A 26,264-nucleotide genomic window follows, 5' to 3' on the forward strand; every position below is an offset into this window, starting at 1 on the left:
AACAGAGAAGACCTAGCTCAAACATCAGGCAGGAGGAGGAAAGTGCTGAATTCCTCCTTCTTCTGCCTTTTGTTCCATTCAGGCCCTTGAGGGATTGAATGATGCCCACCTGCAGTTGGGGACTCTTCTGAGTCTAAGGAATCAAATGCTAATCCCATCCTGAAATACCCTCACAGACACACCCAGAATTGAGGTTTAATCTAGGCACCCAAGAGGGCAGTCAAATTGACAACATAAAATTAGCCGTCACAGACACTCTATTCAATATATATTGTTGATTCATGAACATTGAAATTACAGCCAGTAGCACTGTAACTTATGCCTGAACAAAGCTTACTAATACGTATATTTTCTCTCTAAGGCATGTCATAGTCTTACGCTTAGCGGCATTAGACAGCACTTCAGCAGTAAGCTTGGGGTGTTCATTTTAAAAGTGAAATCCCAACAAAATACAAAAGTGGGAAAAAGGTGGCACAAAATGGACTGCATAAAGAATACTTGTTTAGCATAGGAGAGCTTTAACATCATCTCATTCTTTTTTTTTTTTTTAATTTATTTATGATAGTCACACACACACACAGAGAGAGAGAGAGAGAGAGGCAGAGACACAGGCAGAGGGAGAAGCAGGCTCCATGTACCCGGAGCCTGACGTGGGATCCGATCCCAGGTCTCCAGGATTGAGCCCTGGGCCAAAGGCAGGCGCCAAACTGCTGCACCACCCAGGGATCCCCACATCATCTCATTCTACCGCAGTGGGGACATGAGTCCGACAACTCAATTTTTTTTCTCCATTCTGCACATGTCTGTGATAGACCGTGAAAACATCTTGTGTATTGATTTGGAGGTTATAGATACATGGTAGCAAATAGACAAATTTGCAATTTGGAATTCGTGAATAAAGAGGATCTATTGCATTCACTTAAGGTTTGAACATTTTGCTTATGAGGTGCCTTTAAGTCATGCAATTGAAAGTCAGGAGAGATGTTGAGCCAGAAAATAGATACTTGAGATACGTTAGTGTTTAAATGGCTAAACCATGCTGACTGTAAGAGATTATGGGGGGTAAGAGATTGTTAATGTAGGGTTAAGTACATCATGGTGAAGGGTGAAGAAGGAGGGGCAGTGGCTGTTGTGATGCGAAAGGCAGAGCATGGCAGCACGTTGGAGGAACTCTGGATTCTACTTGCATCCCTTCCCTCCACACCCTGCGGTGGAATTTTTTTTTTTTTCATTTATTTATGATAGTCACACAGAGAGAGAGAGAGAGAGAGGCAGAGACATAGGCAGAGGGAGAAGCAGGCTCCATGCACCGGGAGCCTGACGTGGGATTCGATCCCGGGTCTCCAGGATCACGCCCTGGGCCAAAGGCAGGCGCTAAACCACTGCGCCACCCAGGGATCCCCCTGCGGTGGAATTTGATGTAAGTCAGGTCCCCTGAATGGGACCCAGGAGACTGGATTCAAGATCATCACAGTGCAAGTCACTTTCATAGTTTCAAGGAGGTCAAAAGGTCTCATGGGGAAGAGGTGTGTGGATCAGAACTTGGCAGTGAGCTCTTACAGGAACCCATGCCCTGTGATTTGAGCTGCTCTCTTGGTAGGAAAAGGCATGCATCAGCCACTCTGTCCTGGATCCTATGGGTCCCCTTCACAAACTACACAACTTCTTTGAGACATGGGGCTTCAGAGAGTCACATTTTGGGGTCAGACATCCTATCCCGATGATTTTTTTGTTCAGTTATAAGCTTCTGGTATTTCCACCTAACTCTGTCCTTCTCTGCAAACCCCATATCCATTCCCCTCCCCCGTGTCTGGTGTCCCTTTTGTCTTTTTTTCCACCATAACCCCATTCTCACAGACTCAGCTACATAAGCTAAGATAGTTAAGACTTTTTAAAAAATGGGTTAGATTTGGACCCAAGCATTCAACATTTCCTTCCCCACCCGAACGCCCCCTCCTTGCTGTGCTATGTGTTAGGCACTGTGCTAACAGCTAGACAGATAGTGACAGATGAACGAGGCATGGTCCCTGTGCTCCCATGCTTTACAGTGTAGGAACTATGGTACAGTGAGAAGCAGGCCAGGACACCAGGGTTCAAGGCCTGATTATGCCACCGTTTGTGTATCTAACACTGGACAAGTCACTTTAGCTCTTAGAAACTTCTTCATTTGTAAAACATTGGGTTTTGATTTCTAAATTATTTTCTGGCCCTTTACATGCAATGATTCTATAAAATAAAATACTCTCATGTTGTGTTACAGGAGGCTAGCAAATGTTATCAAACTTGATTGTTGTAGGGGGGCAAGACTTAATAGAGATTGTCTAAGTTGCTGACAGCTTTCAGCCACCTACACTGTGTATGTCCATCCCCTGCAGAAAGTATAGGGTGATTGTCAATGCTTACCATGCAACAATTGAACCCTGAAGTATTTGGATTCTGTAGAGGGATTTACTGAATAGAAGGGAAGATGCCAGCCTTGGGGAAAGGATTTGATAATACCTTGCACGATTTAACACCAGCTGGAGAGTGGATCCTCCACTTCCCATTGTTATGCTCAGGTTTAACGGAATGACTCCCTTTGAAAGCCACCGCTGTGCCTTTGTGAGCAGTAGCAGGAGCTCCTGTATTGTTCAGGGTCCCCAAGAACATCTTAGAGAGACCAGGAGACCACGTTTGAAATACAAAAGTTGAGTTACTTTACCAGAGGCAAACACAGCATGGAAATCTGTTGCATGCACAGTAATTTCTGAAAATCAACTCTCTGCCTTCTCAGATACAGATCTATTGAAAGCATGAAGTGAAGCATGAATCCAAATAAAAATTGTTTTTCAAATAAATATTAGGTAATACCCCAGGGGAGGCTGATGGTTCCTGTACTGTGCAATGCCCATGTGTGGTTCAGTCTTTCACTATTAGCAGAAGGAAGCTTAGAGAGATGTTATATAAGTGTTTTTGCTACATTCTATTATGTCTAGGGTAAATAGATACCTTCTTCAAAGGATGCTTTTTAAGGGAAAAAAAAGATACCCCTCACAAAAGAACCCTCTTGTGTTTGTCTTATGGCTAAAGCCTGGCTTTATTTAAATTAACAACCTCTTTTGCTATTCAGGGAGAGAAACAGGTTGAATCCACAGGGCGAGGCAGGGCAGCTGGTCTTGGCTTTGCCCTTGATTGGCTTTTTGACCTTAGACATTAGAATTTCTCTAGCACTTTCTCTTAATTCAAAGTGCAGATAGCAGTTATTTCTATACCTTTTCCTTACTTTGCATGCTGATTAATCAGGGTAAAGTATATGGAGTTCTCCAGGAGACAGATTTGCTTTTATAACAAAAGCCCACTGGGTAATATCCATTGAGTCACAGTATATTTGTAATTGGGGTTAGAACTGAATTGATCTACCAAAATATGCGAGACATTTAGACACTTGGGAATACCTGATCATTATAAAATGTGGCCAACATTTTATTTTATTTTTAGTTATTTTAATTTTTTTTAGATGTTTTATTTACTTATTTGAGAAAGAGAGTGAACATGAGCCATGCTCTGCCAGGCAGAGGGAGAGAGAAAGGGAGAAGCTGACTCCTGGCTGAGCAGGGAGCCTGATGTGGGGCTTGATCCCAGGACTCTGGGATCTTGACCTGAGCTGAAGGCAGACACTTAACCGACTGAGCCACCCAGGCCAACATTTTATAGAAATGGCTGCAAATACATTTTTGACGTTTGAAACTCTGGTAACTTACACAGAAGAGAAGGCATTCAAATTCCTTGATATTTTCTTCTGATTGTTTTCTGTAGTAAATTGTTCCCTCTTTTGTTCTTTCCTGTTCTTCTGCTTTCTCCCTCTGGTTTTCTGCTGCTACACCTCCAGCCTTTTGTTCTTCCTTACTTGGGGGGTTCTTCTCTTAATCACAAATGTGTGGAATCAGTACTTAAAAATTTAGGACCAACAGGCTGTAGGAGTCAGGTGACACAGTCTTTTGTTGGGAATGGCAGAAAGATTATATTACGATATTCTGGTTCCCCAAGGAAAAGTAGCTTTTACCATTCAACAGTTTAACTGATTAAGGAAGAGTCAGTACTGAGAGTCCTGTCAAAGGAGATAACAAACAAAACCCCGAAATGAACGCCATCTAAAACGCCAAGACACTGGAAAGAGTCTATCAGAGCCATAGCACTCAGGAAGTGCCAAGATAGTGTGGTTTCCATTATTAGTGTTAGTATTATTTTACAAAATGTATGGGTACATATGATAAGGTCCACATGTAAAAGCAGCTTTCTTGTGATTTGGCTGATGAATTCTGCTAAATTTAAGGAGAAGTAGGATGGAGACCTAAACAACAGAATAAATATAAAGAGCGTGTGCTATCAGTGAGTTGAGAAAAGCAGCCCACCGTGGACAAGCAAACAAAATAATGCCGGATCACGTGGATTTACTTTTAAAGTGGTATGGAATTGATGTATCAATTCAATCTATTTCACTTATTAAAAAAAAAAAAAAAAACAACTACTTCTAAGGTTTAAATGGTCATCTCCTTCAAACGTCCCCTCCTATTCTGTCCTCTTTCAAGGCTCCTCTCCTGGGTCAAGGCCTTTTCTCAGGTGTCCCAACGTTTGCTGGCAAGCTAATCCTCTCCCATGAGGGATCCTGAGCTTTACCATAGAGCACGTGTCCAATGATAGGCTCCTTCCTATTGAGGCCCTCTTTGAAACTAATGGTCCCTTCTGGATTTTCTTACCCCTCTGTACTGGCCCCTTCCCAGCACTTGTCCTTCTTCGTGTAATTGTCTGGTGACATCCCCTTCTGGCTGAACTGTAAGCTCCTAGAGGACTACCACTCTCTCGTTCAACCTATATTCATAACATTTACCATGATGATTGATCCTTAATGAAATAAATATTTCACTGTCAAACCAAATATGTGTTTTCCTATAATTTTTTAAAAAAGATTTTATTTATTTATTCATGAGAGACACAGAGAGAGAGGCAGAGGGAGAAGCAGACACCCTGAGGGGAGTCCCATGTGACCCTGGGATCACAACCTGAGCCAAAGGCAGACACTTAACCACTGAGCCACACAGCCACCACTGTGCCCCTCTTATAATTGTTTACAAAGTAAGCAATGTTTTAAAAACCTGCATGTTAAGCTTTCAATCAAATCTATCTCTAAATTGCATTCTAAATTGCAGGTAGTCCTATCCCTCTGCCAGTGGTAATACAGAGGATTCCTTCACTTCCTTATGCATGGTGGACCCTCTGCCTGGAATCCTCCACCCATGTCTTGTTAACTAATGTCTCCTTATCCTTTCAGTCCTTCCTTGACTCTGCTTCTTTTCTGGTATCTAACATCTTTCCTCTTGCTTATCCAATCTAAAACAACTTCCCCTAAAATCATGACTCATCACACCCAATTTTCCTTAACATCATTTATCAAAAGTATAAAAGAAAAAAGAAAAAATTTAAGAGATATATTTCTTTAATGGTTTGTTTCTTCCACTAGATTGTTATCTACATGTGAAGAGAATTTATATATTTATTTTGGGATTATATTTCTAGCACCTGAGTCAGTGTCTGCATGCAACTAGTATTTGTAAAATGATGATTTTTCTTTTGCTTTTTCTACTGTGTAAAAGGTACTATAGATATAATATACATTGATAAGTAAGATATTGTCTCTAAACTTAAGAGGAAATCTGCATCTTCAATGCCTTTCAGCTGAAAAACACACATGATGTTGGGGATTAGGAATAATGCAAAGCTCCAGAAATTGAGTATTGGAATGTTTTTTTACCATGAGATATATAATAGTTGTATATTTGTGAAACATTGATTAAGAAAATTCATGGTGATAGAAAACTATGTATTTATTCAGTAATGCTATTAAATAAGTTGACATGTGAATCAGAGTGTTACATTATTTTGAGGGATTGCAGCACACACACACATATATATGTGTATATATATATACACTCATAATCACTTTTTGCTGAATTTAAAGTTTGGTAGCTACAATAATAGCACCTGGATCCTCAAATTTTGGTTTCCAGATATCTAGGGCTCTGAGGAAATGAGTGCCTCAGGAATATTGCCAGGAGGAGAGGGAAGTGTAGCTGGAAGGGCATCTATTCAGATATTTGCTAAGTTCTAGTTTTTGTGGCATTGACATTTAAGTATGCCCCTACGTTTGGCATTTAAAAAAATTTTTTTTTAAATCTTTCTCTTCAAGGCTATCTGTATTAATTTACTCTTTAAATACCCAGAAGTTGCTCTGGTATGTGTTTAGGGATGCCCGTGTTTAGTTAAGAATACACTGTTCTTCCTCTATTTGCCTTAAGCTGTGATAGACAGTATGGAAATAAACATTTTGAAAGTACAACAAGCCAAGGCATTATGTAATAGGTAGAAGCAAACCCATAAATCATCAAAAAATGCATAAATATTTATAGTGTTTAGCTGCTTAGGGTATTGAAATAAAAAAAGTACTGTCACCTTTCTTTTAAAATTTTAGTCAGGAAATCTTTAGATAAAGCAAAGAGACCTTGTAGGCAATGGAACTGATATAACAGCTAACACTTATGCTGGGCTAAAATGTGTCGAATGCCATTCTAAGTGATTTACAAATTATTAATTCATTTAATCTTTATACCAACTGTAGTGGATGCTGTGGTGTGTCCAGCAGATCTCTCTTCTAGGACAAGACATATGTTCTCTCATTTCCTGAGGGGTTGTCTACTGACAGCTTTTAGCTAAACTCTTCCCTGGAAATTGCCCTTGGCAGACGCTGCCTTGCCCAAGGTTGTATACCTTTCCAATGCATCCAATGATTGGTCATTTTGAGGGTGCAAAGGTCTGGTTGATTTGCCTCAATTCAGGATATGTCTGCAGGGCCATTCATTCTAGCTTCAGAGCTCTCTGGAGGATCACCTCTCCCCTTCACTCTCTCCTCAACTGGCTTCCCTCCCTGCCTTTCTGATGTTTCTCCTGAGAGAACTCCCTAGAGAAATTTCTATCTCAGAATCTGCTTCCTAGGGAATCAGACAGTCACACCAACTTCATGTTTCTTATCCTATAGGTCAGGGAACCAAGGTCCAGAGGAGGAATCATCAGCCCATAGTTACATAGCCAGGATTCAGACCGCAGTGGCCCAGCTCCAGAACAAGTGCTTTTGGCTACTACGCTCTGTCTTAAAATAGGACGAGGGAAACAGATGGGCTCTGCCTGCTTCTCAGGCTTAATCTTGCTCCATGTCCTCTCACCTACTCCTCTCTCAGCCCCCGTTACTGGTCCTGAATGAGGAAGCGAATTCCTAAGGCTGTGGGGTTGGGATATTAGGATTGAGGCTAGAGATGATTAGAATCTTAGAAGAGGAATTTGACCACAACAAAAAGAAGAAAGAATAAAATGTGAATGATACTATGGTTAGTAAATAATAATTTATGAAATGTAAACCGGAGGCTCTCAGCTTGGGGCAAAGCATCTTGTGCTCAGCAGTGTATTAAGTTCTTATTGTGGGGCGTACAGGAGATAATGTCTGCATCCTTTGAAATTTATAATCATTTTGGGAAGAGGAAAACACTGTATAAGAAAGAATGAAAGAACAACACAAGGTAATAACTGATCCAGAGCAAGATAATGTGATATATTCTAAATACGTTTGTGAGACTCTCTAAATGCGATGAGGGAACCTTAGCTACAGGAAATATTATGAAAATGAAATTAATTCCTCAGAGTTAGTGTTGAGTTTGTGTTGCATCTTCATAAGTTGAAGAGAAGGGAAGCTCATTCTTGGCAGGGGAAACAGATGGGATCATTTAAAGAGAGGCACCGTCTTATCGAATCTCACATTTCTCTGAGACGAGTGCCATAATCAGAATTTACAAGAAAGTGAAGGTGCAGAGAGGCAGGGTAGCTTGCCTGGACCTGCCAAATTGGTGAGCCATGGTGCCAAGACCTGAACCCAGGCAAGCTGCTTCTAGAGTGTGTGACCTTAATCACCATCCTTTGGAGCGTAAGGTTTGCAGTGATGTAGTGGATCAGGTGGGTCAGGTTGTGAGGCTGTTAAAATTGCTGGCTGCAAGAGTTCAGAGAGATCCATTAGGCAATCGAAGACCTTCATAATCACTGAAAAGCATGGGTTTGGAAGGCAAACTGATGAGCATTCTCATTCAGTGCTAGTTATTAACTGGAAGAGTTGCTTATCCATCTTAAGGCTTGGTACTCTCTACGATAAAAATGGGAATAACAAGTCTTAACTCTTCAGGGTGTAGAGAGGACTAAATATAATGTATGTAAAGCAATGTGCGTGGCACCTAGTAAGATCGTTGCAGGTACTCTGCTCATAGATGACAGCTGCTGTTGTTTCAATGTAGATTATTGAACATGGCTGGAGGCGCCTGGAAAAGATGAGACCAGAGGACAAAATTCTGAACATGGAATTTTAGGAAGAGAGAAATGGCTGCACAGAGTACGATGGACTGAAAAAGGATGGGATGCTGGGGATTTGGATGCAGGTAAATTGAATACCACAAATTGGGATTTTCCAGTAAGAGGATATGAGCAGCTGGGCAGTGGCTGCAGAAGCACAGGGGAAGGGGAAGACGAAGAGGTATCATAGAGGAAGAGTTAACAAGATAATATACCTAGAAGACAAGAGAAGAGGCAGTGAAAAACAGTTAGATGATCTGATGACCAAAAGACTAAGAGAAAGGTAATACCATTAAGGGGAAACTGAGGCAGGCACGGTAATTGGGTGCACAATGATGAGTGCTGATGTTGAAGTGAAGTAATAGATGTGAACATCATTGAGAAAAATCTGAAGAGTGGAATCATAGAAAGAATTAAGAAAGCAAATGGTCTCATTAATTTTGGTCTTGAGAAGGTGGAATTTCTACTTAAAGTCTTTCTGGCCAAAATTTTGAGGGAAAGAGAATCAAGACATGTGGCTGCCTAGAATTGGTGCCCTCGTTGTATACAAGGGAGCTGAAGTTATAGGAATGGGTGAAACTGGGTTTACAAAGGGACAACATAGATTCACCCAGGAGATCACGTAAGGGGGGAGATCCTGCCTGCTTATAAACCACATCCCTTCCTGTGTGGGTTCAATGGGATTCTCCCTCTGAAACATACCAGTTCATTAAGATGGACTCTATGACTTCAGATTTTCACTTGTGGATGATTTAGAATAAAATTTCAAGACCATTGTGTTCTTTTGCTTTAAGAGCAATGCGATGGAATGCCTTGCCAACACCAAAGGATTCAGAAGAACTATTTCTGTTTTTCCAAAGGGCTTAATAAGGAAGCAGCTTATTCTCTCTGAGGAAAATGACACTTTGCAGAGGCCAAATATATTTCTGTAAATTGTGAAGGATAATAATATTGTTCCAATTAAGCTCTTCACGCTCACAGTATAGAGGCCAATCTGACCTCATGCAAATAGGACAGTAGGAGAAAAAAGATGGTACTGTCAAAAACGCTCTCACCTGGAGGATAAATGTCACCAACAAGCAGTTGCCAAAACAACTCTAGAGAAGCTAGAAGCATCATTTTATTTTTCCAAATAAGATAAATAGATGAATTTGTAAATTGAGAAACTATAGAGAGCTGGAATCAGGCAATTTGAATGTATCAGCCATGCTGAGCCAAGTGGCCTTTCTCAGAGTCTAGAATTTCTTGTTTTACAATAACAAAGCCTTAAATCCCTCAGGCAAATAGTCCTAGAAAAAAATTTTTTTCATTATCGGCTCATTAGATGAAGTTAACTCTGAGCTCTTGAAATGTATTTGTTTTACTGAGTATTAGCGATGCCTTCTAGAAGGTTTCTTCATTTTTTTTCTCCCCTAAAGATGGTCAAGGTCAGGTTCTGATAAAGGTCCATCTTTTTTTTCCTTTTTTGCAGACTTTTAAAGAAAGATGGAGAACAAAAAACCCAGGAGGAGCCTTTCCTTAGTCTATCTGTGAGCCATAATATTGTCTATTTATGTGTTTTTAAAATATACAGTGAAAAATTATTTCTGTATTCAGTGAAATATATTAGCGGTGTGAAGAAGGAGGAACTCACCACCGTACTTAAAATTCAATTAGCTTGGCTCCAGGCTTGGCGTAAGATTATCTTGCATAGTGATTTTTTTTCTCTCCTTAAATGCTCACATTTTATTCTCAACCATTAATATAAATGTTCATGATGAAAGATCAATAAATGCCCTGGAAACTTTTTTTTTTTAATTAAAGAAATTTTGCCTGTTTAAGGAAACAAATGTACTTGGGAAAGAAATATAGTACAATTTCATGCTCATTAACCAGGCATGTATTCATGCTACCTGTGGCTCTTTTGGGAAACCCTCACATTTCAAGATTCCTAGTTTCTCTTCTGTAACATATTATACAATATTTGACCTCAGAGGGCAATTGTAGCTGTATGGCTTTTTTTGGTGGGTGATTGCAAAGTATGCCAGTCAAGTCTATGGTGGTAAAAGCATTGACCTAGCATCATACAAGGGCATCTCCTGAGTGATACCCTTGAACCACAGCAGCTTCTCATTGGAGATTTAGCTCTTCAACTTCTCTTACCTTCCAGGGCAGAAGCTCCAAGATGGCTCTTCCAATTGTCTAGATTTTCTTACACTTGGGTTAATTAGGAATCTATCAGTCCAAATGTTTAATCCACAGAATTCTTTATAAAAGTGACATCTTCCAGGGAGCCCCATAGAATAAGGAGCTTATGGGGATGGTGGTAGGAAGGGGCTTAAGGGGTGAGGAGCTGGGGAGGATGGTGTTAACCTTTTGCTGATTTTGTTTTACATCTTGAGATTATTTATTCATTTTTACATTGATCATGCCATGAATTCATGGGGAATGAGTTCCAGCAGCTCAGGCTCCTTTCCATTGGTTCTCACAAAGCATGCTTCTCTTGGTGGGGCAGGCTAGCATTTCAGTTGAATCCAAATACCTTTCTTTTTGGCTTCCGATTTTTCTGATCGTTTTCCTTCATGCGCTTCCGGAAGCTATCTCAGGCTCTTTGAGTGCTTCATACGCTCTATAATTACATTCGTTCTCTTGGCAAGGATCTTGCCCTTACCTTGTTTGTTTACAATGCCAACAGCATACTGGGTAACACTGCAGACTCTTTCAGGTCTGACATGGTAACATTTGTGGGGCATTCCTTCTTGAATGCTGCCCATTCCCTTGAGGCTTACAATATCACCTTTCTTGTATATCCTCATAGATGTGGCCAAAGGAACAACTCCATGTTTTCTAGAAGAGCCAGAGAACATGTACCTCTTCTCTTCCTCTTTGTTTTGGTCATTTTGGCAAATTATGGGAAGAGGGTGGTTCTGGCCGAAAAGCCCTTTCGCTGATTCTAAGTACACCTGGGGCTGTTCTGTGTTGCTATTGTCTGTGAGGAAGAGAGGGAGAACATCACTCAGATTCTTCTTGCTTCATGAGTTTCTGTTCATGAAACAAGAAGAATGATTCCAACTCTGAGAATACCCTTTACCCCACAGGCATCATGCTAGGAATGGATACAAAATCCCATTTCTCCATCTACCTGAGCATGTGCAGAGTCTCTTATGCCTGGAATAAATTAGCAGCACTCCTATCTTTGCTTAGTGTCCAACACTGTATGAAAAATGATCTGCTTTTATAGAGAATAAGCTAACATGAATGCTGTATTCCATCTTTGGAGAAAATAAAAAGCAATTTCTTATTAGAAGCTCAATATTTTTGTAAAGGTTGAATGGATGCTACTTTAAAAAAATTCTAGCTGCTTAAATGTAGAATGTGGAGAAGAGTCAAGTCTGGAAAGATTTCTTTGCTCCGGGCCTATTTATTTTCACTATATTATGAATTCTGTTTGCTTTAAGATTTTGCGTTTTGTTTTAGTTTTTTTGACTTGCTTCTTCTTTGATGATGTGAGTAACATCATATTTGATGACCCTCCTCTTTTTGTACATGTTTTTTTCATTCTCATCATTACTGGCTTAAAGGCAGCTTCATTCTCACACGTATTTGTTATTTATTTATGCACTTACTTATTTACCAATTTGGTGAAGAAATGTTGATATTTTCTTATACTGTTTTACCTCTTCTATCACTTATCTGATCTGTTGTTATTTTCTGCACTTTCTTGTTCATATTCCTTTTCAAATGAAAATGTCCAAAGATTATGTGAGCTTTTTACCTAGTTCTTGCTTGAATTTATGAGTGTTTTTAAAGAAGAATTTATTGTGTTTTTTTTGTTGTTGTTGTTTGTTTTTTGTTTTTTTAGAGGTAGAGAGGTTGGGGGGGCAGGAGGAGTGGGAGAGAGAATCTTAAGCAGGCTCCATGCCCAACGTAGAGTTGCAAAGGGGCTCGCTCACAGGACCCTGAGATCATGACCTGAACCAAATCAAGAGTCGGATAATCACTGAACCATGCAGCCCCAAGAATTTGTTGTTTTAGTTTGTTAGAAAATATTGGTTTGAAAAATTAGCAAAATTATAATTACTTGTCGAAAACAATTCAAAAATACAAAAGTATAATACAGGACACAAAGCAAAACTCTTTTTATATTCCCTTAATCCCACTCTCCAGAGCTAACAGTTTGGCATATATGCTTCCAGATATTTTTCTATGTCTTTGCAAGTTTACCTTTATATCTGTTTATCCATCCATCCATCTAGCTTTCAATCAATCATCTAGCTATCTGTAATAATTTCTTAAAACAAATGGAATATGCTATATACAGTCAATTTTCATCATTTGCAATAGTTATATTCTATAAAGTTGCTCTAAACACTAAATTAGTGAATACTGAACCATTGCTCCTAGGGGAAATTCAGAGTTAGGTTCCTGTGAGCCTCTAGTCACAACATTTTCATCAACTGATCAATTAAAAAAAAACCTTGTTTTGTATGGATTTCTGTCTAAAGACACCGTATTCAATGTATATATTAACTCATTAATATTGAACTCATGACCAACAACACTATAACTCAGGTCCAAATGAAGCTCATTTAACATACACATTTTCTCTATAAGGTACATTATAGACTTCTTATGCTTAAGAACAACAGACAGCACTTAAACACTACTTTGGGGGCCATTTTAAACAGCAAAATCAGGGGCACCTGGGTGGCTTGGTCTGTTAAGCATCTGCCTTTGGTTCAGGTCATGATCTCAGGGTCCTGAGATTGAGCCTCATGTTGGACTCCCTGCTTAGTGGGGAGTCTACTTCTCCCTCTCTCTCTGTCCCTCTGCCCTCGCTCCCAGCTTGTACTCTCTCTCTCCCTCTCAAATAAATAAAACCTTTAAAAAAAAAAAACCCAGGAAAATCAAATGCAAAAAAAAAAAAAAAAAAAAAAAAAAAAGGTAGCACTAAGTAGACCATAAAAAGGACACATGTTTGTAAGATGAGAGCTGAAATAAGAAGACAGAACAACACCTTGTTCAACCTCAGCTGGAAACATGTGCATTCCATGACTCAAAATTTTCACTGCTCTGTGCATATCTGTGAATGACTGCCAATGTGCCGTGAGCATTGATTTTTTTTTGGGTTACAAATACATTTTATGGATAGGCACATTCACAAATACAGAATCTGTAAATAATGAGGATTGACTGTGTATCTCTCTACAATGTGTTTTTCTTTCCATGTTCAACAATAATTTAGATATCCTTCCATGCATCTCATTTGTTGAGAACCTACCAGACACTGTGCTACTAGTGCTGGGATCCTACGTGGAACAAAGCATGACAGAATGTTCTTAAAGCTTAAGTTCATTATGAATAGGTAATGTCATGCTAGGGAATGGCAAGTGTTATGAAGGAATATAGAACAGTATTAGGGGTAGAGAATGATACAGAGGGTGGTCAGCACCCGTGGTTGGAGGAAACTTTCTAATGAAGTGACATTTGACCACAATTTGAATGACTTGATAGAATCTGCTAACTAGATCAAGAAACTAATGAAGGTTATGCTTTGGGGCTGCTGACCCTGTAGTTCTGGGATGGGTTCTAGCAGTGGCCCTGTGTCTTTGTAAAGTTGGAAAGCAAGATATTCCAACTGGAGTCAGTTAAGACCCCTGCTACATCCCTCCCTGACTTGCCCTCTGCCATTCTTTTCTTTATGTTGGTTGTTGTTGGCAATGAGCATTTTTGGGAATTGGCTAAGGCAGTGGTGTATTGGTCAATGGTTAACAATGGCCTTCTCAGGAAATGAAAACCCTAGTTTGTAGCACTTCTCATTTTCTGTGGTGTAGATATCACTATCAGGGCCAATTTTAAGCTCTCAGCATGAGATCACAGGAAGTAGAGTGGGAAGAGATGCACACTCGCACACCATTACATAGGATTTCTACTCTACAGATACAGTAGGTATAATTTCAAGAACATAAGTTAACATGTTACTTTGAACTTGCATTTTCTATAAAGTGATAGATATAGACACTTGGTCAAATTAAGTTGTTTTTTTTTTTTTTTTTTTTACTAGACTCTGTCATTGGTACTATCACACACATCCATCAGGAGATCCATAATGTATGTAGTCTTGCCTTAAATAATTTGATTACTTACCAGCCCAGAGGACAAAGGATAGCTATAAGTGATTTATCGAACATTCTTCTGGAACAGTGAGTCTATTAAAAACTGGTAAGAATAACTTGCATTTGTTGGAATGACCATAATCTTTCCAAGAAGTAGCATTACTTACCACAGTGATTCAAACTGGAACATTGGTAGTACAGGTAGAGTAGATGATGTCATTGCCAGTCACTGGTGAACGAGTCAACAACTTAGAGTCTTTTGTGTTGATCAATGTTGAGTAGGGGTAGAAGCTATTACTTATAAATTTCTGAATTTTTAAGGTAAAAAAAAACAGTACTGCATTTCCCTGTGCTATAGGCAACAAAAACTGATAAGGCTATGGAGGGATGCTTTTTTCTTTTCTTTTCTTTTCTTTTCTTTTCTTTTCTTTTCTTTTCTTTTCTTTTCTTTTCTTTTCTTTTCTTTCTTTTCTTTTCTTTTTTTTTTTTAAGATTTTACTTATTTATTCTTGAGAGACACACAGAGAGAGGCAGAGACATAGGTAGAGAGAGAAGCAGGCTCCCTGTGGGAAGCCCGATGTGGAACTTCATCCCAGGACCTCAGGACCACAACACTCAACCACCGAGCCACCCAGGTGCCCCAGGAGGGATGCTTTTTGAGCAGTGTTTTTACCCTTTTGACTCTATCCTCTCTCTCTGGTTTGGCCTTAATGTCATCATGAGTACAAATTTGGGCCTCCACCATTTCAGTTGTTGGGAGTCCCTTCTCCCCTTCAGCCTGTGCCCTCCTGAGGTATTATTGCCCTATCTATGGCTCTACTCTGGTTGATAATTCTTAGAGTAGACAATCTTTTCTCCTTTGCCTTCCAGAATACCACCACCTCCTGCTCCCTACCCCTTAACAAATACACATAAACCAGCACATTCTCATTCTTCTGCTATCACAGATTACTATAATTTCTGAGGTCAAAGTTCCATGGGCCTATTGGAGGGACCTCTGATATAATATGAAGAAATGAAGTTCAGGAACAGTATCCAGCTTCAAGGGATGGAGCTGAAAGAAATGAGGAGAGATCTGATTGTCTCAGGAACAGGGCCTGGGATCATCCAGCACCCATGACATAGGTCCAAACACAAAGTAAATATCTAAGAGACACAGGAAGAATAGTGACTGAATAAGCCAACTGGCTTTTTTCTTACTGACTTCGGGATTTACAAATTTACAAAAACTTTATGCCAATTCTATGAAGATGTTTAGGCTTCTGTAAACTTCCTGGCATTTCACCCAATGGATGTGACTCCAAATCTCACTTACTGGTTGAGAATATTGGTAAGGGACAGCGAGCCTGTCAGACTGGGCTCTCAGGGGCTCTGAAGGCGGCAGAGCTCTCTGTGTGACCACTGCAAGCAGCAGGTGTAGGGGAGCGTCCATACTTCACCCATTGGCCCAGTGTTACCCATATCTAAATCAACTCTCAAAGTCCCTATCTGCCAGCAGCTTGGCTCTATTGTACTTGGAAGCAGGAAGTAATTTGTGAGGTGCACAGTAATGATCTATAGCATGCTCACAGTGGCTAGGCCCTCTCAAACTATTCTTTACTGTCAATTAAACCCAGAATCTTGAGCATAGGCATGCGGTAGCCATTACTGGTATTTGGCCCAGGGCTCTTTAGGACCCTTCTAATAGCCTGTGTCCTCTCCTGACTTCTGTGTTATTTTGCATTATCAAGACCACACATGAGACTGTCTTCAGAGTCCAGCCCTGGGACCGATCTGAACCACTTTGGCCACAAGTTTAAAGAGCTACAAATGCCTGGGGGCTTAGGTTCCTCAGGGGCAGCGCTCAGTGAGAGTAGGTGTAGGAGCAGAAGAGCCTAGCTCTCTTACCTCTGGTTGGGAGAAACTCTGAGGCAAAACATAGACTCCCGGAGTTGTGTAGGAGCCAGCTGAAACTATACTCTGGGACTGTGCCTGAAACTGTACCCTTGTTTGGCTGCTGAAAAAAAAGTTCTTTTTCTTGCCTGTTCCTGCTTCCTCCTTTGTCTTCTTGGTTTCTCTTAGGAGAACTTCTTAATAAGTCACCTGTACATGAATTCTAGTCTCAGGGTCTGGCTCTGGGGAGCAAGCGGAATATAAAGAGCCACACTGAGGGCTCAAACAGCTGCTGTGGCCCAGGACTCCCTGCTCCCATCCTTCATGTCCTGGGCCTCAGAACCTGGTTCTGACCTTTCCCTACTTTTCCTGGCTGTGACCACAGACCCCTCAGGACTAGGACACTGCTGGCGTGATTAAACTCAAATATCTTTTTTTTATTCTTGCCAATTACCCTTCCTGGGATTAGAATCTTCCCCTTCATCCCTCAACTGTTTAAGAAAATTCTTACATGGATGGACAGAATTCAGGAAAACTCTTTTGCTCCCAGCTGGCATCTATACACTTGACGATCACCTAAAGTCACCACAGCTGGGATCTGCTGCTTGGTTTCAACCTAACTAGTGCTGGTGAATTCCAGAACCATACTTGAATTGGCTAGATCCTAGACATACTGCATGGTGGCCATTACTGGGTTGACCTCAGAGGACCGATCTCTCCGCTTAGCCCCCCCTTCTGCTTTACTTGGCATCCTTTGCCTCCTCATCGGCTGGATTGTGGAACTTCAAGCATGGTCCCTGGTTAGTAGATTTGTAAGGACAGCAGCTGTATCTACTTTGATTATTAAATCCCTAGAATCTTGCTGAGCCAGTCTTAGTATTGAATGAACGAATGAATGAGTATTTGCCTAAGTTACTGTAGAGGATTTTATTAACACCTATATTTCTTTCATGGCATATTTGAAACTCTGCTGCTGATATTTGAACACAATCTAGGGTGTGCCCAACAGGGTGGACAAAGTGGCTTTGGCAGAGAGTACTAAAAAAACTGATACACACACACACACACACACACACACACACACGCCATCCTCAGGGCAGCATCATGGGGATAATGGGCTCTGGTTTAGCTAGTTCTATCACTCTTTAATAATAAGCATGAATTTAAATTGTGTCAGTATGCACCAGGGAGTGTCCTAAGCACTTTACTTAAAATAATTCATTGTTTAACCTTCCCTACATCCTTATGGGATAGATAATATTATCGTCATTCCCATTGTAGAGATGAAGTGGAGGCAACGGATGGGGGCAGAACTGAGATTTGAATCTGGGAGATCCGTTTAATCTCTGCAATACCCACCTGTGTAATGGGATGACTTTATGAGGATTAAATGCGATACTAGAGACTAGGCTTTAATAGGAGATGATCCATTGTAGAAGTTCATTGACTGCAGAGCACCTGTCTCCTGCTTTTTTTCTTCAAGGCTGTCTTTGTTTTGTTCTTTCAATTAATCTTTTATTTAAGAAAAATTCAAATACCTAGCTGTTTTCAAAATTAAATAAATTAATATCTATGTATTCTTTACATATCTTCAACAAATGCCAATTCATAGGCCCTCTTGTTCCATCTACACATCTTTCTGCATTATTATGAAGTTAAATTCCCAGCATATTATATTATTTCCTCCATAAATATTTCCGGGTAGATCTCCAAGAGATAACCCTATAAAAACAACCAAAATACCATTATCATATCCCCAAATAAAAATCATTCCTTAACGTCATTGAATATCCCAGCAATGTTTACATTTTCCAATTGTTTCTCATATTCCCTACCCCTCCATAAATTTGTATGAATTAGTAGTCTAAATTAAAGTCCATAAATTGCAATAGGTTGCTATGTCATTTAAGTTTCTGATAATCTATAGTTCTCCTTTTCCACAATTTGGGAAAGAACTGAGTTTTCTGTTCTGGAGCTTTCTCAGGAATCTTTTCCTCATGTGGCGGATTGCTTCTATGGTGATGTTTACTTTTTTCTTCTGCCCCTTGTTTTTCCTATGTATCAATAGATCTAGAAACTTGGTCGATTTGATTTAGGGTTTTTTTTGTTTTTTATTTTGGCAGCACTACTTCTTAGGTGTAGTGTCTATTTCTTGCAGGAGGTACACACTTTCTGATAATTCTCCTTTCAGCATGTTGGCAGTCATTGATAATTATGCCTAGATTCATTAATTCATTAGGGGTTGCCAATGGTGCTACTTTACTTCATTTATTATACAGAAGGCTTCCATGTAGAGAAACTTCCCTAATTAACGATTTTTTTCATTTTTTTATTTTTTTATTTTTTATTTTATTATTTTATTTTTATTTTTATTTTTATTATTATTTTTTATTATTTTTTATTTTTTTATTATTTTTTTATAACGATTTGTTTATGCTGAGTTACAGTTCTTCTAGGGAAAGCAGAATAAATGCTTGATTTCTTCCCTTTACCAGTTTGCAAATAGTGTATTGATTCGCGATCAACTGATGGATTCAAACAAGTCTTTTTTCCATCACTTTTTAAAAATGAACCACTTCAAATTTGTAGAAAAGTTGATAGAGTAAATCCCTTACATAGATGCACCAGTTGTTAAAATTTTGCCACATTTACTTTCTCTTTCTGTCTCTGTCCTTTCTTGGAACTCGAAAGCAAGTTGCAGACATCATAACAGTTCATCCTTAAATATTTCATCTTTGTTTAAGCAGGCTCTATACCCAATATAGGGCTCAAACTCACAACCCCAAGATCAGGAGTTGAATGCTCTACCAATGAGTCAGCCAGGTGCTCCTTTCCTTAAATACTTCAGTGTGTTTCCTAAGAACAAGAATACTTTTCTACATAATCACAATATATTATTGTAAGAAATACATTTACTATTAAAGAAAATAATAGTATTTAACAATTTATCCATATACAGATTGCCTCTTGTTCCAATGATGTTTTTTAAAACTATTTTTAAAACTCCAAGAAGCAATGACAAATCATGCATAATACTTCATGTTCCTTTAGTCTTTTAAAATTCTTTTGGTTATTTCTTCTTTGGGGATGGGTACCAAAATCTGCCTGACCCAGAGCCAATTATCCTGCATTATGCTGCCTGCAGCAGGGCAGGGTGTGGGAGGGTCCTGCAAGTAACATTGCTGGGTTACAAGATGGTGATTTTCTAATGTGAATGTATCTTCTGTTGTTGATACTTTTCTGTGAAAAAAGAGTTTTCATTACTCCCCCATTTTTCTGAGTTAACATTATGGACTCATGGTTTCTCTTTTGATTCACTGTATTATAATCTATTATCACTGTTATTCTTTCTCAGGTTCACATCGTTCCAAATTTGACCTATGTGAGCTCCAAGATAGTTCCTGTGTCTTTTTACTATATCCTCGCTTGTCTCTGAGCACTTCCATGGCCCACTCAGATATTCAGGCTCACCTTGTGTGGCTTCTCTAAGGAACCCCTTTTCCTGTGAATGATGGGCTTTTGAGACTGTGACCTGGGTGTCAAGTGTGTTTATTGCAATGGGATGTCATTACCTAAGGCCCTTTCTGTGAGAAAAGCTAGGAGATCATCTTTTTTTCCCCCCTCCCTTCTGATTAAATCAGGAATTCATACTGGACAATCACAGGGTTTCTCTACTTCCAACACTCCATATTTGTATCTTCTTTCTACTACAATGAGAACCTTGGTTCACAACAATATCGATACACTGGTTCTTTCTCTCCATCACCAAAGTTTTTCAGAATTATTATACCAGCTCCTCCCAACAATAAACCTATAGGAAGGTTCAAAATTTCTTCATGGTTTTTTGTGTTTTGGTTCTTTGACTGTCTCCTGCTAAAATACCGTTTCTCAACCTGGACACTCTTGACATTTTGAGCTGAGAATGATTTGTTCTGGGGTGCTGTCCTGTGCAGAGTGGGGTGTTTAACACTATTCCTAGCCTCTAGATAGTGTCAGTTCTCCCTTCTCAAACCCCAGTTTTGATAATAAATATCTATATACATCATCAAATGTCCCCTGGGGGCAAGATTCCCCTCGGTTGAGAACTACTTCACAAAGAGGGTACATATGGGCTGAGTTACTATTTTCAAAAACTACTTAATTTTATTATCAATTTGATACTGATCTATGTTCAACCTTAGGGTTTGCTTTTCTTTGATCATTTTCAAATTAAATTTTGTTTTCTGGATAAATAAAACATCTACATGGTTCAAAAGTAAAAACTTGTGAAAAGAAAAAAAAAAGATATACAGAGTGAAGTCTCATTTCCATCTCTATACCTGCCACTCTCTTTCTGCCCAACTACAAATTATTATTTTAATTAATTTTGGGTTTATTTTTCTTACATAAAATATAGCATACTATATATTCTCTTTGCAACTTTATTTCTGCACTTAAAAATATGTTCTAGATATCACTCCAAAGCAATTCATGGAGATTTTCCTCACTTTTTAAATTTACTTTTTTTTTGCAGCTCTTTAGTACTCTACTGTGTGGCTATTACATGGCTTATTCCCTTATCTCTTAGAGATGGGCATTTAGGTTGTTTCCAGTATTTTGATAATACAAATATTTTCACAGTGAATAACCTTGTGCATATGGTGTTTTGGATTTGTGTAGACATGTCTTTGGGGTAGATTCCTAGAAATGGAATTGTTGGATCAAAGGGAAGATGTATATGTGGCTTTGTTAGATAATGCTAAATTCTGCCTCATAGAGTTTGTACTATCTTGCATTCTTAAAAGCAAGATGTGGGGGAATGTATCGGCAAGCTTTGAATTTGTGCCAATCTGATAGGTAAGAAAATATCTCAGCATATAGTTAGTGTAGTATTGACTTGTATTTCTTTCACTGTGAGTAAAGTTGAACATCTTTACATATGTCTGTGTTCTTTCATATCTTTGTGTGAGTGTGTGAACTATTTATCTTTTCCTCATTTTCACATTAGATTTTGGGTTGTTTCTCTCCTGGTGTTTTTACAGACATTAATAATATTAGGTAGATTAGATCTTTATTTGTGATACATGTTTCAAATATTTTTGCTCAATTTATCTTTAGTTTTAAATTTTTATTTATGATTTTTTTGTCATGCCAAGTTATTTTTAAAAAATTATTTAGATATGCTTATCAATGTATATTTTCATGTCTGGATTTGAATCCTAATTAGGTTTCCCCCACAACAGATTATAAAGATATTCACCCATGTTTTCCTCTACTACTTGAACTATTTCATGTTTTAGATTTAATCTCTAATTGAAGTTTATGCTGATGTATGGATCTAGTCTTATCTTTTTCCCAAATAAGGTTCATTTTCCTTAACACCATTTAATAAGATCAGTGACCTTACCCTTGGCATATATTTGGTTCTACTAATTTTGTTCTATTCCATGGCCTCTCTATTCATATGAGAGTATCATATACTTTTTTTTTTTTTTTAAATTATAGAGATTTTCTAGTGTTTTAAATCTGGTAAGGCAAGTCCTCCCCTGTCCCCACCTGGCTCTTTTTCTTTTACTTTTTTCTTCAGAATTTTCCTAGTTATTGCCTTTTAAAAAAATATGAATTTTAGAACCAACAGGACTAACTCCAGCAAAGACTTCCTGGTATTTTTATTGGGATTGCATTAAATTTAAATAACTCGAGGAGAACTGATCAATAACTTTGTAATGTTAAGTCATCCTATTCAAGAGAAAGGGAAATGTTTCCATTTTTTGAAGTCCACTTAATGTCTTTCAGGATTTAAAGTTTTAAAATCTTCCTCATGTAAGTTTCATTTCCGTTTATTACTTGTGTTAAATTTATTCCTAATTATTTTATCTCTTTTTGTGGCTCTTGCAAAAGCATTAAATTCCCTGATTGGTTATGGTTTATATATTTGAAGGCCATTGATTTTTATGTATTAATTTTGTATCCTGATATCTTATGGATTTTATTGTTTTGTCCTACCACTGAATGGCTTCCCAGGGATTCCATCATATTATTTACAAATAGAGATAATTTAATTTTTGTTTTCAATTTTTTATGCCCACCTAGAATCCTCCTCTGACCTTTTGTACTCTCAAGTGCCGTTTTTGCTGTTAATATGAACTCAAGTTATCTTTGTCTTTTCTCAGTAATACACCTGAATGAACCCAAGTATGATGAACTGTAGGCTCTACAGCCTCCTAGCCATGATCCTAGTGACCGTCTTACCAAAAATAAGAATGTGCTGGTTTGTTTCCAGTTGAAGCTGTCACCTTCACCACTAAATCAGGTCTTTCATTGCATTTCTAGGTGTTGCCTGGGTGCTCTTAAACCTTGGCTTTGGCTCTGACCTTTCCTTTCTCCTTCACCTTACAATCACATCAACTGCCAATTCATGCAAATTTCACTACAGCAAACTTTTTTCCTTTCCCCTACATCCAATGGCTAATCCACTTGATGGGTACATGGCCCAGACCCATTGCTTCAGTTGGATATCTTTGAAGGTTAATTTAGCTTTAGAACCTATTCTGGGATTGGTTTAGTCCTCTGCTGTGACTGCATTTCAGTTTACTTCTTCTCTCTGCTAACTTCCTCGCTGCCTTCGAGATATTTCTGAGAGCATTCCTCAGTGAAGTCCCTGTATAAACATCTAAGGGTCTTGGTATGTTTTCTGGGGAATCCCCATCTGTGACATCTCCTTTTCATGTGGACTGCTACACCCAGGGTTAGGCCCTGTTGTTTCTTGCTTAGAATATTGCTAATGCTTTCTAACTAGTCTCTCCTCTCATGGACTCCCCTTTTTATAATCAATCTATACAAGTGTAAACAAACTCTTTATCCTTAAGCATATCTTGAATCACGCTGTTTCCCTGTTCCAAAACTTTGGTGGCTCCATCATCCACTTAATAGGTTTTTATTCTTTATCATGAGCTTCAGGGCATGTGCTAATTTAGCCTCCACTCTTTTCATCTGTCATCCTCAACTCCAGTGCAAGTGTCCCATGCTCCAGGTAAACTTGACTAATTGCTGTCCTCCAAATCTATCATAAAAATTTCTCCATCTGGGGCACCTGAGTTACTCAATAAGTTAATCATATCTGCCTTTGGCTTTGGTTGTGATCCAGGGGTCCTGGGCTGGAGCCCTGCATTGGGCTCCCTGATCGGTTGGGAGTCTGCTTTTCTCTCTGCCCCTTCCCTGCTTGTGCTCTCTCTCTCAAATAAATAAATAAATAAATAAATAAATAAATAAATAAATAATTTTAAAAAGAATTTCTCCTTCCTACATTTGTCTCAATTTTTCTTTTTTCTATTATCTTTCCTTTGTAAAACTCCAACTGCATTTCAATCTCCACTTCATACACCACATTGTGAAGATTTTCCTTATACCTCACTTAAATACAAAGTCTTCATTGGTCATCCCAATGCATTTTCTACTTCTTGTTATCCTCTTGACTCTATTGTGTGCTTCTTTTACCTTTTTACCTCCCTTCCTGTCCTGCACCTGCACTGATGGAATAGTCTTCAGGGCAAGGCTTACCTAAATCATCTTTATATTGCTTGAAGCAGCAAGCATAATTCTTCATCTTGGAGCTCCATACATTATTAATCAATTCAACTGAATGTGAATTACTAATTTGTTTGACATTTGCATGAATGCTTTTTATCTTTCCATCTTCTCACATTTGGGGGCAGAGGGCTCCATATATAGGGCATTATTTCACTAAAGTTTTTTTTTTTTTAATGCACGTCTTTATTTATTTATTTATGATAGTCACACAGAGAGAGAGAGAGGCAGAGACACAGGCAGAGGGAGAAGCAGGCTCCATGCACCGGGAGCCCGACGTGGGATTCGATCCCGGGTCTCCAGGATTGAGCCCTGGGCCAAAGGCAGGCGCCAAACCGCTGCGCCACCCAGGGATCCCAAGTTTTTTTTTTTTTTTTTTTTTTTTTATGAAATAATATTTACATTCTGTTTCTCAGTTTTCACTGGAAGAAGATCCTTGAAATTTCCTTAAAAATATTTCTGAAACTAAGAACAAAATAGTGCCCCATAGAGTAATGGCTATATCCTTTTAGACATAGACAAGAACTGTCCAGAATTCCTGAGGATGGAGAGGAGAACCATGAGACCAGAGAATCAGATGATGTGACATCAAATTCATGATGCAATTCAAAACACAGCTGTGGGGCAGGAATCTGGAACCAACCATAAGTTTCCTTCTCTCCTGTTTCCATCCTACAACTAAAGTGATATGGGTTTTAGTTTCCTTTTGTGTACAGCAGTTTCACCCATATCAAAGTAGAGCTTTTCTTTTCCCATGAACCCTCGCTTCATTTTATTAACTAAATCTCTTCTCCATCGAATGATAATAGTGATGTTATCCAAAGCACTCTTAATTGATATTCGATATTGCCCATAACACTACAATTAGAGACAGTGAAAGTAGAGTGCTAATTAAAAATAAGCTTTTGGTGTTAAAAATAATATTTATGTAGGCCATCTGTAGAGAGAAAGAAATAAAATTGAATATCATCCACCTCAAAATATATTTTTAATTTTATCTATGTCATCCTATTTCTCAGAGGAAGCTAACTACAAATGGTGTAGTACTAGAAATGCACACTTCTCCTTTTTGGGGTATAAAGGTTGAGTTTTCAACAAGCAGAGTGTGGTTATGGTTGAATAGAACAGTACAAGGTTGTGTTTACATAGGATCTTTCATTGAAAGGACTTTGAGTGCTTCACAAGCACTGCCTCATGAATCCTTCCAACCTCCTCAGGAGGTGAATGGAGTTACTGTTCCCATTTAACTAATGGAAAACTTAGAAAAGAGAGGGTGAGAGCTTCATATTCATCAGTGACCATACAAATATGACCTACATAGCTTTTTTGGTTCTTGATGTTATAGCTATACTTGTAGAAATGCTAGATTTATGTTTTGATTTTATACTATTGTCATTTTTCCTTACTTTTGCATTAGACTGTTTAGAAACTATCACATAAAAACTTTCATAAAACTTTTTGTATTGCAAAGTATCATCTTTAAACTTCTGCTATTATAGTAATCATACCAAAGGGCTTTGTTTTGCCTTGTTTATTAAGAGGGTGCATTTCAGTTACCTTAGCCACCAAGATATAATCACAATCCCAGATTTGAACTAAGACTGGTTCTAGGTGGGGAATTGCTGTCACAAAGCCCATGAAACTTGCTTTGCAGAAAACAGCACTAATTGAAACACCCAAGCAATGTGTGAAAAGGAAAGCAAGTGGTAACAGGACACTGATCCACTGGCATCAGAAAGAGATGACCATTGTAAAAGTAGGGGAAGAGTTCTAATCAGCAGCCTGCTGTGGATGCTGAGATTATATGAGAGATTTTGAATATTATCAGAAAAAATATCTGTTTAAATGACAGCAGTTGAGTTATTGAAACTGGTTTCTAATTCTTTTTCATAGTAGTTTGGGAATGGTCTCCTCCTCCACCTTACACAGCACTGGACAAGAAACAAAATGGTGGTGATAGATATGCAATATTAATTTGATGTGCTCTTCTTAGTGAGAGTCAGTCAGAATCAAGTATATCTATGTGTATCAATGAGACAATTCTATTTCGAATTCTATTTTGAAGACTAACATCAGGAATGGTTAAAAAAAAAAGAAAAAGCAATCCCTGAAGTAATATATATCAGAACAGGAAGAGCTCTTCCTTTCCTCTGAAAGAGAATGAATTGTCTTTTATTCACTTTAAGTCTAGAATCTTAGCCAATCAGTGAGTGAGATATATGCTGGCCCTTTGACAGTTGTCCAGTCTTGACACTGTTGCTAATAATTTGTTGACAGGAACACCTGGTGATGGCAACAGAGGTGAGGGTA

Source organism: Canis lupus, chromosome 1 (assembly GCF_011100685.1).
Source record: "Canis lupus familiaris isolate Mischka breed German Shepherd chromosome 1, alternate assembly UU_Cfam_GSD_1.0, whole genome shotgun sequence".
In the NCBI taxonomy this organism is placed as follows: Eukaryota; Metazoa; Chordata; class Mammalia; order Carnivora; family Canidae; genus Canis; species Canis lupus.